General features: G+C 44.4%; 1 protein-coding gene across 8 annotated transcripts in view; it reads right to left on the bottom strand.

Annotated features, from left to right (window-relative positions):
- Positions 1 to 16,140, bottom strand: part of LOC107512341 (urea transporter 1) — a 40,497-nt gene that overhangs the window by 23,849 nt on the left and 508 nt on the right. Inside the window, exons 1-2 of one of the 8 annotated variants that reach the window (XM_036230006.1) lie at positions 2,040 to 2,237; positions 177 to 239 (exon numbers count right to left, since the gene is read on the bottom strand). The exons of 1 other annotated variant lie outside the window; for it this stretch is intronic. The gene's annotated coding sequence lies outside the window, so the exon portion shown is untranslated. 6 more of the 8 variants (XM_036230004.1, XM_036230007.1, XM_036230009.1 and 3 more) reach the window with 6 other exon arrangements.

Below are 16,140 nucleotides of genomic sequence, written 5' to 3'. Positions count from 1 at the left end.
CACAATATGTGCAATAACCCCCCCCCCCCCGCAATAAAGCAAAGCCCAATAAAATGAAATATGCCATAGTGCTTTAAAAAATAATACAAAGTTTTGGATATGGATATAGAGGAAATCATTTAAATATTCATGCTCTAGTAAAGAGATTTCAACATTGACATTTATTTGGTACTTACGATAATCTTTATTTTAGGTAGTTTTTGTTTTAAATGGCGGGAGGTACTCAGTTTTCTTTAAAGCTGTAACCAAAAACACAGAAAATGCTGTCAGGTATTCCCGTCTCCTGATTAAAATACTTTGCTCCTTGGAACACACCACTCCTAGAAGCTTTGAGGTCTGGATTCCACGTTAGAAAGTGCAGCTGCAAAGGACCTGCCAAATGTGTAGCTTCAGCGTGAATGGAAAGTTCTCCCAATGGGTGAGCACTCCCTTCAGCATGACAGCACATGCAGTAATCCATAAAACCAGGACTGGAAAGGGCCATTGCCAGTACCCACTTTTTTTTTGGAGTCATATTGATATGTCTCCAACTTCACTTAATTATTTCAGGAACACAGCCCAAAACTTTTATATGTTGATAAACTCAGAGTCATTTAGCACGTCCAGTAGACACCTTGCTGAAAACCCTCTTCCACGTGGAGCTCAGGTGCTCGCACCCTGCTTCAGAAATCGTAAGCACAGGCATCACTTCCAAGCTTCCAGGAAGAAGCCTGTGGTTTTGAGATGTTGCTTTCTAGTCTACCAGAACTCTACTTTGCTGCTTGCTTCTGCTCAGTTCCGACCATCTGAAACATTTTTATTTTCCATTAAAACAAAGAAAAGAAAAAAAAAGAGCAAAAAATTAAAGCAGAGTGAGAAGACAAGTCCTCAACAATGAACAGCTGGAAATGAAGAGAAAGGAGGAGGGTACTCACAGAGGAGGGTGCTCACACTCCAGCTGGCCTCCCAGTGGCAGAAGGCGCTGGCTGATAAAGCCTGCTGAGCTCTCCTGGAAGGGAGGAGGAGGCAGTGCTGGGAGGGAGGCACCTAGCAGTTGTGTACTCCACTCTGCCTTTCTGTGGCTCTCTCCTCCCACTTCAGGCACCAGTGCCAAAACACTGCTGAGAAACTGGTCCCCTGTCCTGTACCTGATCTCTATCTCTCTCTCATTCATTCTCTCTCTCTCTCTCTCTTTCTCTCTCTCTCTCTCTCTCTCTCTCATTCTCTCTCTCTCTCATTCTCTCTCTCATTCTCTTGCTCTCTCTCATCTCTCTCTTTCTCTTTTGCTCTCTCCCTCTGGCTCCTCGATTCGGTGCCAAGACTTTTTCAGTCCTTTCCATGGCTTTCTGAGGTCTTTGCCCAGTGATAATCCTACTCAAATTCATCTATTCATCTTTTTTTTTTTTGTCTTCATGCTGTTTCCTGTAGCTTCTACTCTCACTATGAAATATTTTTCAAAAGGTTTATAACTGAAAAGGATCAACAGAATGTCACCTTAAAAACTAAGGGGCAGTTTTTTATGCAACAGACCCAGGGGCTAAGTGACTCCTCTGGGGGGAATTTTCTCTTAGACTTGACACAGCTTCTGCCCAGGTGTAAGAATCCAGGGAAGTCCCGAGGGGCGTGGCCCATGGGTGAAGAGGACAAGGGGTAGACGAATTTGTTTTCTGAAAACCAAGCTCCCCGTTTCTTAGTGAGGAGAAAATGAAAATATAAATGTTTCCTTGGAATGTCCCTCTATCTACGTGAGAACCCCAGGACACATTCTGCTGCTTTTTAAAAGCCTGGAGGCAAACGTTCCATAGCAGAGGAATCTAAAATTCAAGCGAAAAATCGATTTCTTCCTTATTCTTCTTAATTGTCAATTTTGTGGCATGTTCTGTTACGGCAGAACTCTAACTCAGGTGTACTTCATAAACACAGAATTAACCCCCCAAGAAACCTGTGCCAACGTCATCAGTCTTTCCCTTCTCTGGGGCTCAGGCTTGCCTGGAGATGCTGATAGCCCTGTCAGTGATCAGCAAGGCAGGGGAAACTCTCTGGCTCCACCCCCTGGACACCTGCCGAACGGTAGAATTCCTTGCTCTCTTGGGGACTCCCTCTCTCCAGGTGCCTCCTGCAGCTGAGGGTGTGTGTATCTTGGGGCCTGAGAAGGAGATCATAGTTCCAGATTCATGATCAGTTTTGAGCTTCAGTCATTTCTTCCACCAACATTTTTTCCTTGTAAAATAAGGAAAAAATAAACTTCTAGGGTTACCCTGAAAGAGAAAAATGAATAGCGAGAGGACAATCAGAGAGCCTGGTATAGGAATGAAAGCAATCACATGAGTGTTTCCGTGAGTTATTTATGCAAATGGGCTACAGTTCCTCATAGTAATAATGATGATAATGACAATGAAAGAATTGCACAAATGGTTGATCATTCACTCTATGCAAATGAGAGATCTGATTTTGCAGTTTGATTGGTCCACATAGCACTGTCCTGATTGGTCAGAATTGTATGTCCGGATTGGTTGTTATGGATCCGTTCTGATTGGTCGGTAAAGCTGCAAATGAGGATCTAGTTTGGCAGCTCTAATTGGATGGGACAGGTCTCAGCCCATTTGTCTAAACGTGATTCTAGGAGCTTTTCCCTGAAATGCAGCCTGTGTAAGAGGCCCCGTGGAAATGATGGTTGCTAGATTCTGATGGTAAGTTTGGGCCCACAGGAGTCCTTTTTGACAGGTATATTTCTTCTTGAGGTCAACAAGAAAAAGCGTGGGAAACCCTAGGCCCCCCATTCTCATTCCCAGTAAAAGCAGAACACCAGGCCCATGCAAACATATATTTTCCTCTCTACCCATGACCTTGTTGTATGTCCCTGGGTGTGCAGTGTGATTTCTAGGTCCTGTGAGTAATAAACCATTACCAAAGTTTCCCAATGGTTATTGATGGAGGGTGTCTCACGATTGTCATAAGAACCATGAGGGGCTAACCACAACATTGGTTATTGATAGGCTGAAGCTAGCACAAACCAACCATCAACAGGTATTTACCTTTCCCTGAAGCCACCTCCCCACTGCACCCATGTAGCCTTCTACCTCGGTGGCCCTGGCCTGGGGCTCAGGGTGTGGATGGAATCTCCAGTCTTCTTGGCAGAACCATCTCTTCCTCCACCCTTCTTCCTTGGCTTCTCCCTGGTCCCTATAAAGCTACATACACCTCATCACACCACATGAGCTGCACAAAATACAGCCCTGCTACATGGTATTCATGAGGTAGTACAAAGAATGTGGGATTCTGAGTCAGAGAGACCTGCCTTTGAACCCCAGCATTGTCTCTTACTAGCCATGTCCTTTACCTAAGCTGACTTTAGGTATGTGACTCACCCTCTCTGAATCTTAGATTACTCACTGTAAAGTGGGGTAATTTCTTTTATGAGTTCGTGATGAAATTTGGGGATGATATCTGTAAAGTTCTGTGCTTGACACGAAGAGGTGCCACCCTTCCAAAGTTTGTTTTTCTCAATCAGGGTTGGTTTGTCCTTGAGGATTCCCATAGAAGTCCCTCCTCCCAGCTTGAACCAGGGAAAAAAGCCTTTCTCTGGCTCCAGCATCAGAAGGGGTGTATTTATGAGTACGCAGGCAAGAATGCTGAGCCAGGTAAGTGTCTAACAAAGCTCTCCACATTCTCATGTGCAAGATCCCAAGTTGCCAAGGTCAGTTGTTGCTGAGTTGCTGTGGCTTTGAACCTCCAAGATGGAGATCAGAGGGACAATCTGATACCCAACAATGCATGCATACATGGGTTCTTGAGTATTTTTAAACAGCGCTAATTACACAATTTAGTGACTTTTTCTTAGTTCTTCCTCCAGCACCTCCTGGTATCATTTATGAAGTATCACTTGCTGAGCGTTTAATCCTTGACGTTTTCCATTCCTTGCCTCCCCTGCGTGTTTTCCAGTTCTTCTGCTCATTGTGTGTTCCTTTGTTCTATTCATTCTCCGAACTTATCCTCTACCCACCTGTCTGGCTCAGTCACCATAGAACATATGAGGAGTGTTTTTCCTTTCTGAGTTTCTTCATACATTTTTGACCCCTGGAAAGCTTTCTCCTTTCCTTCTCCCGCCCACCTTTTCAACATTCACGCCCAGCTTTCGCTCCTCCTCTGTTTGGATTCCATAGCTGGCTCCTGCCCACGCTGCACTCATGGGAACCTAAAGCAATTTATGTCCATTTTCCTCATCGAACAAGTGACACCCTCCTCCCTAAGCTCTGGTATTATCTTTTATTAAATAAAATGATATGCTATACAGTCCCACCTGGGCCAGAAGATGCTGGATGACATGGTCAGGATCTAATATTCCTCTTTATTTGTAACATATTACTCTCTCTCCAAAAAGCTTTTGAGGAAGTTCATAAAATACATGTAAGAGGAGATAAGAACTAGATGAAGAAATAGGGAAGAGGAAGAACAAAACTACCCATAATGACATGATTTTAATATTTTCCAACAATGTCTAATATTTGTAGGTATTTCTAAATACGTATTGTTTTACTCAATATTCCAACTCTGTTTCATTTTGATTGCTGCTTGATAGCAATCTAGCTATAGGCAGTTTAACTTTGCTCATCATTCGCGCCTCAAGCGTAAAGAGCAGGGCCCACACTGAGGAATTCTACAGGAGAGGACGGCTGCAGAGTGTGCTTCTGCATCCTGCCCTGAGCAGGCCTTTTCTACATGGAAGAGAATGTGCTAAAGAAATAGAAATTTTCGTTCTCCAATTTCTATCCTTTCAATCTCCACGAAGAGAGAAGCAAAGACAGTGAGCTTGGAACAGAATGTTCCTTGGCAGTGTGTTCTGAGCCCACAACATTTAGTTTGGTGAACAGTCTGATGGAAAGGCAGCAGATGAGAGCCCAAACTCCCACTGACCCAGAATGCCACCAGTGGGTGTGCGGAGCACCTTTTGTGGTAGGCATTCCCTAGCTGTGGAGCCAAGAGGCAAGCAGGCATGCAGTACAAACATCTTTCTCAAACCTCCATTGCCTGTCCTTGCCAGGTATCATGGGGATGGGTGATGCCGGGGGGCACTGAGGCACCTCCATTTTTAGCTCTTAAATGCAGTTCTGCAATTATTCAGTTCTATTTAATAGCTGGTGGCTCCTCTTGCACACGGAGATGGGTAAAGGGACCTCCACCCCTACCTATGACTTTTATCAGATGCCCTCATGCATCACCTTCTCTCCAGTTTTAAATTAAATTCAGGCCAGTGTAAGACCCATCATGTAGGCCTCTGATGTCCACAGTGTAAGGGTGTGCAGGTTGTGCACTGCACAAATGCAGTTTGTCTAAGGGGGCATCATTACCATCCTAGACACTTAGGTATTTATTGCAAAACTCCTGCAGGTGGCACTAAAATGTCTTGAGGAAAGGAGTGGTAGGGTGCCTTTCCACAAAGGGGTCATATTGGCTAGCAATGGTTCTACTGGCGTTCTTTTTGTTCAGGATTAAGAAAATTTTCCCAGAGAGGGGCAATATCCAAGGGGTAGGAGGAGAACTTTTTCGACCTCTTTATACTAGGTCAAGGAAGGGATTGAAGTGTTGGGAAAAGATGTGGCCCTGTTCCCCTATCCTCTGTTGAGGGTAATTTGTAACTCATTAGATTGTTTCCTCACGATTAAAGATATTGTAATATTGGCCCCAAGCTTAGGGACTCGGGCTTTATTTTATAATTGGGCTAGGAAAGAAAGGTGGGTTGGCCTACTACAACCATTAGGCTCTCTGAACCAGGGGGCTGGCTAAGGGCTATAGGCTCTTGGCAAAGACGTCAGCCACCAGAGGTTGAATGTGATGGGCTGAGGCTACTCCCAGCCAGGCACCCAGATAAGCGTTACCCACCAGGGAACGTCATGCAGAGAGCCGGCATTAATTAGGCCAAGAAGCTACAAGGGATGGATGGATGTGTTAAATAAAGTGAGACGGGCTCTGGAGTTGGCAGATGGCTTGGGCCCCTCACAGTTGTCTCAACTAGAACTTTAATTACTACTGGCAACATGGTTTTGTCATCTCGGCCTGATTTAAAGTACCCTTTGTAGTTATCAGAAGTGATAATCACATTCCTCTGCTTTCTATCGATTGGCCACAAAGAGCTTGAGAGGGACTCAGAGTGTCCTGGCCCTCACCCCTCATCGCATCCCCCTTGCCTCTTCTTTCCCTAGTGTTGGGAATTGAGAGGCACTAGTTCTGACAAGATTGGTGCTTCACCCACCAGCTCCTTGCATATTAGAAAAGGAGTTGGATTAACTCAGTGGTCCTCAGTATTGTCTGCACACTGGAACTACCTGGGGGCTTTGTAAAAGTGCTGATAGTGGGTCCTTTTCCTAGAAAGGCTGATGTCATTGGTTGGGGTGTGAGAGTTTGGGGTATGAGAAAGTCCTCTTGGTGATTCCAACATGGAGGCAAGATTGAGAGCCACTGCGCTGAGTCTAATCCTACTTCTTCACGCTCCGAAATAAGGAAGCGTGTCATAGTGGGATTAGATGTACTTTAGAGTTTGACAGGCCAGGTTCAAATTCCAGCCAGCCATAACACTCAGGGGAAAATTACTTCACCTTTCCAAGCCTTAATTCCATTATGAAATTAATGGAAGTTAATAATACCCACCTTGCCAAATATAAAGATTAAACAAGATCAGGGCACATGATAGGCATTCAAACAAAGGTTACCTTTATTATTATTTCCTCCTAAAACAGTTCATACCTCTGACTTCCTTATTTCTGCCAGTGGTACCATCATTGTGCCAGTTCTTAGGCTTAGTAAATGTTTGATGGGTAAGTAACGACAGTGGATCTGACCATTCTCACCTATGAAGGAGAGGAGATTTAATTTCATACTCTTGTTGATGTTCTCAAGTCTTCTACAGACCAGCAGCATCGCCATTCCTGGGAACTTGTTTAGAAAGGAGGGCTCAGCCTCACCCAGACCTTCCTAATCATAATCTGCATTTTAACCAGATCCCCAGGGGGTTTGTATGCACATGAAAGTTTGGAAAGCAGCACCCTCAAGCATCTCTGTCCTCGAGACTTAGTGTAAGGGGATGGATTCAAGCCCCTGGAGCAGCGACAGCTTACAAATTCCGGTATCTTGGTTGGAGACACCATGGTGAGTCTAAGGGAGTCATGGCTGCATTCCAGTTGGCAGCATGGAGCATGCTGTCACACACTGGGTTACACTGGTCCCTGGCAGTGTTCTAGGCAAAGTGTCATCAAGCCACTGCATCAGGTCCCACCCTGGTGCTAATTGCATCACATAGGCTTGGTGAGCACCCTCAGTACTCAGTCACCACGACAGATTACCACAAGTCACGGGAGGGCGATGCTTGCACATACAGGGGCAAGCCTCCTCCTGCCCAGGGAGACTGGCAGCGACTCCTGTGGTTCAGCCAGAGGCCTCTGCCTCCTGCCCACCCATAGGATGGACATCGCCTGCACTGCAGGAGCAACCCCTGTGCCAGGGTCTTGAAGATCTTCCCTAAGCATTTTCCTGGGTGACCTCCACCTGTTGGTCCTCCATCTGGGGTTCCTTGGGCTTTTTATCCTAGGGCTCCTGTAGCGGTCTCCCCGCCCCACTCTGGTATACAGTTCCTTTGGCCAAAAGGCAAAACAGCCTGTGTAGAACTGTCCTTTCTCTAGCCTGCACAAGTTAGCGCTGAAAGAATCTGGGTAATATGGGCAGTGTCTGGAGTAGGCGGAGGGAGCCTTCCTGGAGAGATGGGCCTGCTAAGGCCCTTAACATCAAAGCAGCACTGCGTGAAGGCAGGAAAATAGGGACCAGCCTTTCAGGAAGCAGCGTGAGCATCAGCTGAGAGAAGCGCAGCGTGTTTGGGGGCTGAGCACAGCTTCGCGATTGCACTAGAGGGTTTGTATTGTGAGTCACGGCCCACAAATCCAGCCTCTGCTTGGGTCCCTAAGGAAAGCAATGCTCCTTCATGTTTGCAGAAGGCCTCTGACTTGCCAGCCTTCTGATTTTGTTTCCTCATGATATTATACACTAACCAGGCATTGAATCCCTACCGAAAAAACTGAGCATCGAAGTATAAGTAAGAAAAAATACTGCATTATAGAAGAAAAGGTGGAACTATGGACCTCTAAGTCCATTTAAAATAGCAAAATTAGGTTCTAAGCTCTAAATATGGACAATGTGAACTAGAGCATATTGGGGTCCCTTGCATAAAGCATACATTCAAATAATAGCTACAATAAACTATAAGCAAACATTCAACACATAGTTTTATTCGCTTTCTAAAATTTGAGAGGAGTAAGCAAAATTTGCCTGCTTTCTATTTCCCATGCGTTTGTTTCTATTTCTCTGTAATGATAGGAGGTTTCAAAAACTTTCTACTCATCAAAACCTCCTTAAATGTGGCAGATGCTTGAACACTCTAGCTGATGAGGATGTTTCTCTCACCAAGAAGCAGTTTCTAAAGCAGAGCCAACTCGAAATTTCTATTTGTTACCTCCTCTTCTCCCCGTCCAGTTAAATTCCAAAACACTGCCTGCTTTCAGATCAAATAAAGGCCATCAGCAACTATGAAGCAATTGCTGTCCCTTGAGGAAAGTTGTGAAACACTTGCCAAGTCACTAGTATTTTTTTTTTTTAAGTTTTTTTAAATCCTGGGGCTTCTCTGCAAATGAGGGTTTTGGAAAGGCTCTCTAAGGCTCTGTCAGCGCTAACATTTTCCAGCTTGGGTGCTTCTTCTAGCACTGCTAACAAAAAAGACAGTTATCCTGCCAAACAAGCTAATGTCTGAGACTTGCAGGAAGAGGGATTAAGGAATTGGAAGACGATATGTGGGAATTATGAAGGCAGCATTGAGGCCTGAAGGAAAGATGAGGCCTGTGGGCCACTGGCTAGGTTTGCAGGATGTCGAAAATCAGACATGTAAACAGATATAGCTCTGAAGTAGTTGGCGATCAGGAGCTATCGGAGTTCTGTGGGGAGAACAGCGTGATGATGACAGCAGCATTTAGGGAGATCATCCGAAAGCAGTTCACAGGGCGGCCTGGGGCCAAAGCCGGGAGGCTCGCTCAGAGTGCTTACGACGGGGCAATAGCAAGGGGAAAGGGCTGCAAATATGAGATAGTTTGGGAGGAAACGGAGAAACCAACAGGCGTAGGGTGAAGGACGGGTGAATCACAAATGACAAGTGTTGGTGAGGAGGCGGAGCAACCAGAACTCACATACGCTGCTGGTGGAAATGGGCACGGGTGCACCCACTTTATAAAACTGTCAGGCAGTATCTACTAGAGTGGATGTCTGCACTTCCTACGGCCCGGCGATACTTTCCTAGGAATATAGGCAAAGAAATGCATACATATGATCGCACCAAAGGACATGCACCGCAAAGCTCAATACAGGCCTATTCAAAACAGCCCCAAACGGGAAACCCTATTGCCCAGCAACAGTCCAATGCATACATAATGATATATTTACATGGTAAGAGAATGACCTACAATTCCACACAATGGAATGAATGTAATTCATGATGTTGAGTGAAAGAAGCCAGGCACAGGAGAGTACAGACTTGATTTATGTGTATTCTGTTTATGCAAGTTCAAAAACAGGCTAAACCGAGAGACGTCAGGATACTAATCACCATTGGAAAGGGGCACCAGAGCAACTTCTGGGGTGCTGATAACGTTCTGTGTCTTGATTTGGGTGCTGGTTACCTGCGTATGCTCATTAGTGAACATTCACCAAGCTGTATACTTACGATATGTGCATGTTGATGTAAGTCTATCACACTTTAGTAAACATGATGAAATGACGATATGGAGTAAAGGCGATTGAGAGCCCGTTTTGCAACACTGTGTGTGAGATGCCTGGACAGGCAGGTGGAAATGCCCAGGGTGCAGTTGGAGATGAGGGCTCCCATCTGGGCAAGGACCTGGAGCTGGAGATGCCAGAAGTGACTGGGAAGATGAGAGAATGAGTATGCCTGCTGTGGCCGTAGGGGAGCAGTTAGGACCAGCACTGGGCTCCGTTAGAAGACAGGTGGAGGATGAGCAGCGAGCAGGGGCATTCGTCAGAAGTCTGGTCATCACTCCCCTGCACGAGGACCCTTTGCTTGGCTCTGCGAGCCACAATTTCTCTCCTTCTAGACTTATATTTTGATAGCGTGGAGGGCTCCTTCATCCCTTCGGGTGGCATCATCTTTTTTTAAAAAAAAAAGCTGAAGAAACAGAGCATTGGCAAGGTGAACTCTGCTGGGCTGGTGAGTGGCAGAGTGAGGCACCTGTCCACCTCCAGGGCACGTGGTGCCTTTGACAGTAGGGGGTGTCGAGACACCTAGCAGGTAGGCAGGCCCTATGGAAGGGCCTTGAAGGTCGGCCTGAGGGATTAGTAGGCAATATGTGGCCTGGTACTCCTCCCTGGCACACAGGGGCCTCTCAGGATAAGAAGGAATGTACTGGAATCTGTGCATACACATAGGCTTGTTCTGTCACTTCAGGTGAGCTGTGGGGCTTGTGCTTTTCATATGAGCACATTAGGTCAGAAGGTCAGGGCGCTGTCCCAAATACCTGTGTGATGCTGGGGGCTCAGGCAATATGTTGATAACAGAGCCAGTGCATTTTCTCTCATGGAAAATACCAGGGGAGTAGGGCCTACTACACACATCCACATGAAATATCAAGACGTTTGCAGAAATGCAGGAGAAAAATATGTCAAGATATCACACACATACACATATCACACACATACACATATCACACACATCAAGTTCCCTACCACAAACTCTAAAGTATCACACACAGAAGGGCAGGAGGGGCATATTAGCTAGTTGGGGCAAGTGGAAAAAGCCCCCATTTAAGCTCCTCTACCTGTTTTAGAATCCTCCCTCTGTAATAGGGAGCTACTCACCGCCCCCCCCCCACCATCTTTAACTTTCATTGCTCTTCAACAGGATATTTTGTAGGCATGTCAGTGGTATCATTGGGATGGTATACAAGAAATCCTTAGCTAAGAGGGCACCACAGAGGTAGAAGGAACAAATAATAGTTGTTCTTCATCTCACTTCCATTAATCCCTGCCTGGAATGTCATCGTGACCTTGTTTTCCAAATATCGCTAGTGGTCTCACTCGATTAGATAGTGCACCTGCCTCCCCTGATCCTGGCTCAGCTCCGAGGCTTACGAGTGCCCACTGTGGGGTCTGGGTTAGCTGAGGGCTTGGGTTTTGCTCAGAAAAGGAACACAGCATCTCCAGAACCTGGAGTGACTTTCTTGTGTGGTGTGTGTGTGGGGGGGGGGGTGTGGGTGGGGGTGGGCATTTAGTTTCTATAATTTCTAAAATGTCTTTGAAAAGCTAGTAACTTTTACATATTTGAAATTTGACAGCCCATTTTAAAAAATATAAGTTTAAATAGTTATAAATGCATTTTTAAATATAATTGTTGTGGAGCTCCTGGTTGCTGGTCACATTCTGTCTCCTGATCTGGGCGGTGGTCACATGAGTATGTTTATTTATTGGAAATTTACTTATGAAGTGTTTGCTTATGCTTTTTTCACCTTCCATGATATATGTTAAAAATAGATTTGTCTCAGGCTGTCTGAGCTCTGCCACTCAAGCATGTAGTAGGCCTTCAAGACTGTAATGGAGTGACTAATGATTCAGCATGACAGCATTGGGCCAGAATTCTTGGATAAGTCTAAAGGGATCTTTGGAGACCCCATCAACCTGTTACAAGTCAGATTAAAAATCTTAGAGTTCAGGTATGCACAAAATACCATGGAAGTGTTGAGAAAGGAAACTTAATTTTGCCTTGAGAATCAGAGAAGTCCTCACAAAAGATGCTAGTGACAGTTGAGCTGGGTATTGAAGATGGAATAGGAGTGTTTCTGATGGAAATGAAACAAAGTGACGCCAAGAATAATATGAACAAAGACAGAATAAAATTAAGGTGTGTTGGGTCTGAGGCTCAGCAAGTATTTCAGTGTGGAAGAGTTTAGTGAGCGTGTGTGTGTGTGTGTGAGTATGACTGATAAGAAATGAACCTGAAGAAGTAAGCAACAGCTAGATCACGAATCACTTTGTCAAGCTCAGGAGCCTGGGGTTTATCCTTCAGCCCGGTGGAACCTCTGATGCTAGGTAGAGAGCCTCCCGCCACCTTCAGCACCACTTCCATTTCCACCTCCCCCGTCACCACCACCACCTTCACCAAGTTCAACACCGCCACCCCACCCCCTGTCACGCTCTCCCACCACCGCCTTCCTCACGAAGTGCCTCCACCTCTCCCATCAACTTCACCACCTCAGCTCCACTTCCACTACCAGAGGACTTAGTACAATGCCTGTCTCCACAGAATGAATTATTATGCTAAGTATAGCACAATGAATTAGAGAACAACATCTAAATGACACCTCTTTCACTCCCTAGCACCACCTGGGGGAAGAGGCTGAGTGAGTGTGGAGCTTGGAGCTGAGCTGCTTGGCGGGAGGGAGGCTCCCCTTTGCTAAACTGATCTCTTCTGCTATGCATCGTGAATTGTGCTGCAGGCAAAAGTACAAGGTTTAGATCCAAAATTATAGAGGAGACAAAAAGTATATCGATAAGATACAGCCAAGACTGAACTTAGATCTGTTAATGATGTGTTAATACTAAAATTTAAAAAATTACATTTGTAATTCAAGGATTCTGGATTAACAGCAATGCAAATCACTGCCTTATGGTAGAACAATAGTATCTAGCAGCTGATCAAGCAGTTTTACTTCTATTATTTCACTTAACGGTTAAAAGAACTATACTAACAGATATGTATTATTTCCTTGTTAAGATGAGAAACTTGGGCCAAGAGGCATTAGACAAATTCCCCAGGCCTCGCAACTAAGTGCTTGCCATAGTAGTTATGTTCTCTCTTGAGAATCAGTGAGGTGGGGGATGAGCCTGAGCAAAGGGCCTGCAGTGGAAAAGGAAAGCAAAGGAGACTGGTGCAGCTTTTGGAGATGCTCTGGCGCCCTCTAGTGACACTTGGTAGATATCGTAAGCCCCAAAGCACAGAGTATGCCTGTTTGGTGATCATATACATAGGATGTGTCAACATGCTACAGGACGAAGAAGTAGGCAATAGAGATAGGAACGGAAGGAAAGAAGATACAGGAAAAGCCAACTTCATCTTAGGCACCCGTCAGCTTCTGAACCCCATCTCTCTCCCTTTATCTTAGGATGAGCAGCGTTCTCAAACTTTGGTGTATGCAAGAATCACTGAGGAGCTTGAGAGTATAGCAACTGGGCTCCGGATTCAGACTTTCTAATTATTAGGTCTGAAGGGGCCCAGGGATCTGCATTTTAAAACCACTTCCAAGTGATTCCTATGCAGGTGGTTCTCGGACCACACTTTCAAAAAAAACGATGTTTAATATTTATACTGTTTAATATTAATATTTAGCCTTAAAAATGGGTGCTTCAGCAGTAAACTAAAAATGTGGGTCCTAAACAAGTTGCCAAAAGAATTCAGAAGAATTCACAGGTTACTGTCTTATTTCTGCTCTGACCTAAAGATAAAAGATGAAACTACGAAATATACAAACCCTGTGTTGGTGGCTTAATTCTCAAAGTGCAAAGTTAAAACATCCAAACAGAGTTCAAAGTCTTCTCAAAAGAGTGGATCCAAAACTTGAGTTCTGTGGCAGCGTGCTTCTGGAAATGTTAGTATGTGGCCACATAAAAGCCTTCTCTAATAAAGTAAGGATGTGAAATTCATTAAAACACTTTGACACGGAAGTCTTTGAGAAGCCTATAGTAAAAAAAAGAATGTTTATTTAGCTTAATGTATCTGGATCTTGTTGAATCATGTGACTTTTTCCTTTTTTTGGTTACATGTTTACTAAGGTTCATGATAGACCAGTTTAGGAAATACTACCCTAGAACAATAGGAATATAAAAGATTTTTTTTTTGGGGGGGGGTGGGTTGAAAAAAATTCTTATAATTGGGAAAGAATAATCTTTTCAATAAACGGTGCTGGGACAACTGGATGTTCACATGCTATAGACTGAGGACCTTACCCTACATTCCATATGGAAATGAATTCAAAATGGATCAAAGACTTAAATACAAGCGCTAAAACTATGAACTCTTAGAAGAAGAGTTTTCGTTACCTAGGGTTAGGCAATGGTTTCTTAGATATGACACGAAAGCACAAGCAACAAAATTAAAAATAGATAAATTAGACTTCGTCAAAATGAAAAGCTTCTGTGTTTCAGAGAACATCATCGAGAAAGCAAAAAGACAACTGACAGAGCGGTAGAAAATATTTTCATATTATGTGTCCGATAAGGAACTTTTATTCAGTATCTGTAAATAAGTCTTATGATGTAATAATAAAAACACAAATAACCTAATTTTAAAAAATGGGCAAAAGATAGGAATAAATGTATCTCCAAATAAGATATACGCCTGGCCAATAAGAACATGAGAAGATACTCAACATCATTAGCTGTCAAGAAAATGCAAACCCAAATCACAATGGTATGCCTCTTTATACCGCTAGGCTAGCTAGAATCAAAAAAGACAGATAATGTAACCGTTGATTAGCAAGTGGAGAAAATGAGGGCTTGCTACACTCCTGCTAGAGGCAATGTGAAATGGCACAGCTATTTTGGACAACAGTCTGATAGTTCCCCAAAAGGTTAAATGTATAGTTACCATATGACTCAGTAATTCTACTCCTATGTATATATCCAAGAGAAATTAAAACATGCAAACACTTATACATAGATATCCACAGTACCATTATTCATAATAGCCCCAAAGTGGAAACAGTCATATTATATGGTTCCATACATATTATATGGTTCGTATATATGAAATATCCAGAAGAGGCAAATCTAAAAGTAGATTAGCATTTACATAGTTCTGGAGGGGGTGGGGAGAAATGGTTATTTTCTAGTGAGTTTTCTGGTCTTAGTTATCTCTCGCTTTCTAAATCACTGTTTGTCAGAGTGTGGTCTTATGTCATAGAATAATGGTCATAAAAAGCTGGACTTCTGCTTTAAAAATCCAGACTTACTGAATCAAAGTCACTTGGGGTGGTAGTGGTAGAAAACCATAAATCTACATTGTTTTTAAGTAAGCATTCCCCGCTACATGTTCCCACCCCTTAGATACAAAGTAGCTAGGACCCACTGCACTAAAATTCTAAGCTTCCTGAGGCCACACTACTTAGCACAGGTACAGACGCCCAGTAGGAACTTACGTCAGTTCTTGTGTGATTGAAGAATCAGAATTCCCAGGAGCGCTTGTTACACCAGATCACTGGCCCGACCTCCATGGTCTGAGTCTGTCGATCTGGGGTGGGCTGGGGGATTTGCATTTCTAACAAGTTCCCAGGTGATGCCCCTGCTTCTTGTCTGGGGACCACTCATTATCTCCATAAGCGTTTGGCCTGGAGACCAGCAGCATCTTCATCACTTGGGAACTTGTAAATTGTGGCATCTCAGGTCCCATCTGGGACCGCATTTTAACAAGATCCTTGAGAGATTCGTGTGCACATTAAAATATGGGCAGCATCACAGCTTTGTCCATTTGATCCTCCCAACGAACCCGCGAGGCAGTTGCTATTATTACTCCCCTTTCATAGATGAGGAAACAGAGGGTGGCCGAGAGAGATCACTTGATGCAAAGTCACCGACCGGACACAGCCAGCCTGAGTTGGGACTAGAATCGGCTCTGTGACATCCCCAGCCCTTGGCACTTAACACTCAGACACTGTCCGCCGCCCCCTATGGAAGCCCACCTGGCACCCCTTCTTCCTTCAGATGACAGTCCCAGGAGTCCAAACATTCACTGAATCAAGCAGCACGGGCATCCTGTGCCCAGCTATGTGCTTGGGCCCAAAAGTATGTTGTGTCCATGTTATTATAAGGAGAAGTCCCTGGCCTCAGAATATGCCACCCCATTGAGGAAATAAGACCCACTCAGATGAAATAATAGATACCAGACAATATAAAATTAAGCTTGAAATTGTATGGTTGATATTATCCTTTATGTTAAAACTACAGTTTCCTTAAAGAAACGGTGGCTCCTACAGGCTCCTCTCTGAGCCATTACGGTGGCCACCGTGATGGTGAGGAATATGCAGACCCTCCTGCCGCATCTGCTCAGGCCACACGGGATGACAGTCT

Source organism: Rousettus aegyptiacus, unplaced genomic scaffold (genome assembly GCF_014176215.1).
Source record: "Rousettus aegyptiacus isolate mRouAeg1 unplaced genomic scaffold, mRouAeg1.p scaffold_m13_p_12, whole genome shotgun sequence".
NCBI lineage: Eukaryota > Metazoa > Chordata > Mammalia > Chiroptera > Pteropodidae > Rousettus > Rousettus aegyptiacus.
The sequence above is the reverse complement of the archived record's forward strand: the minus strand, read 5'-3'. Positions and strand labels throughout refer to the sequence as shown.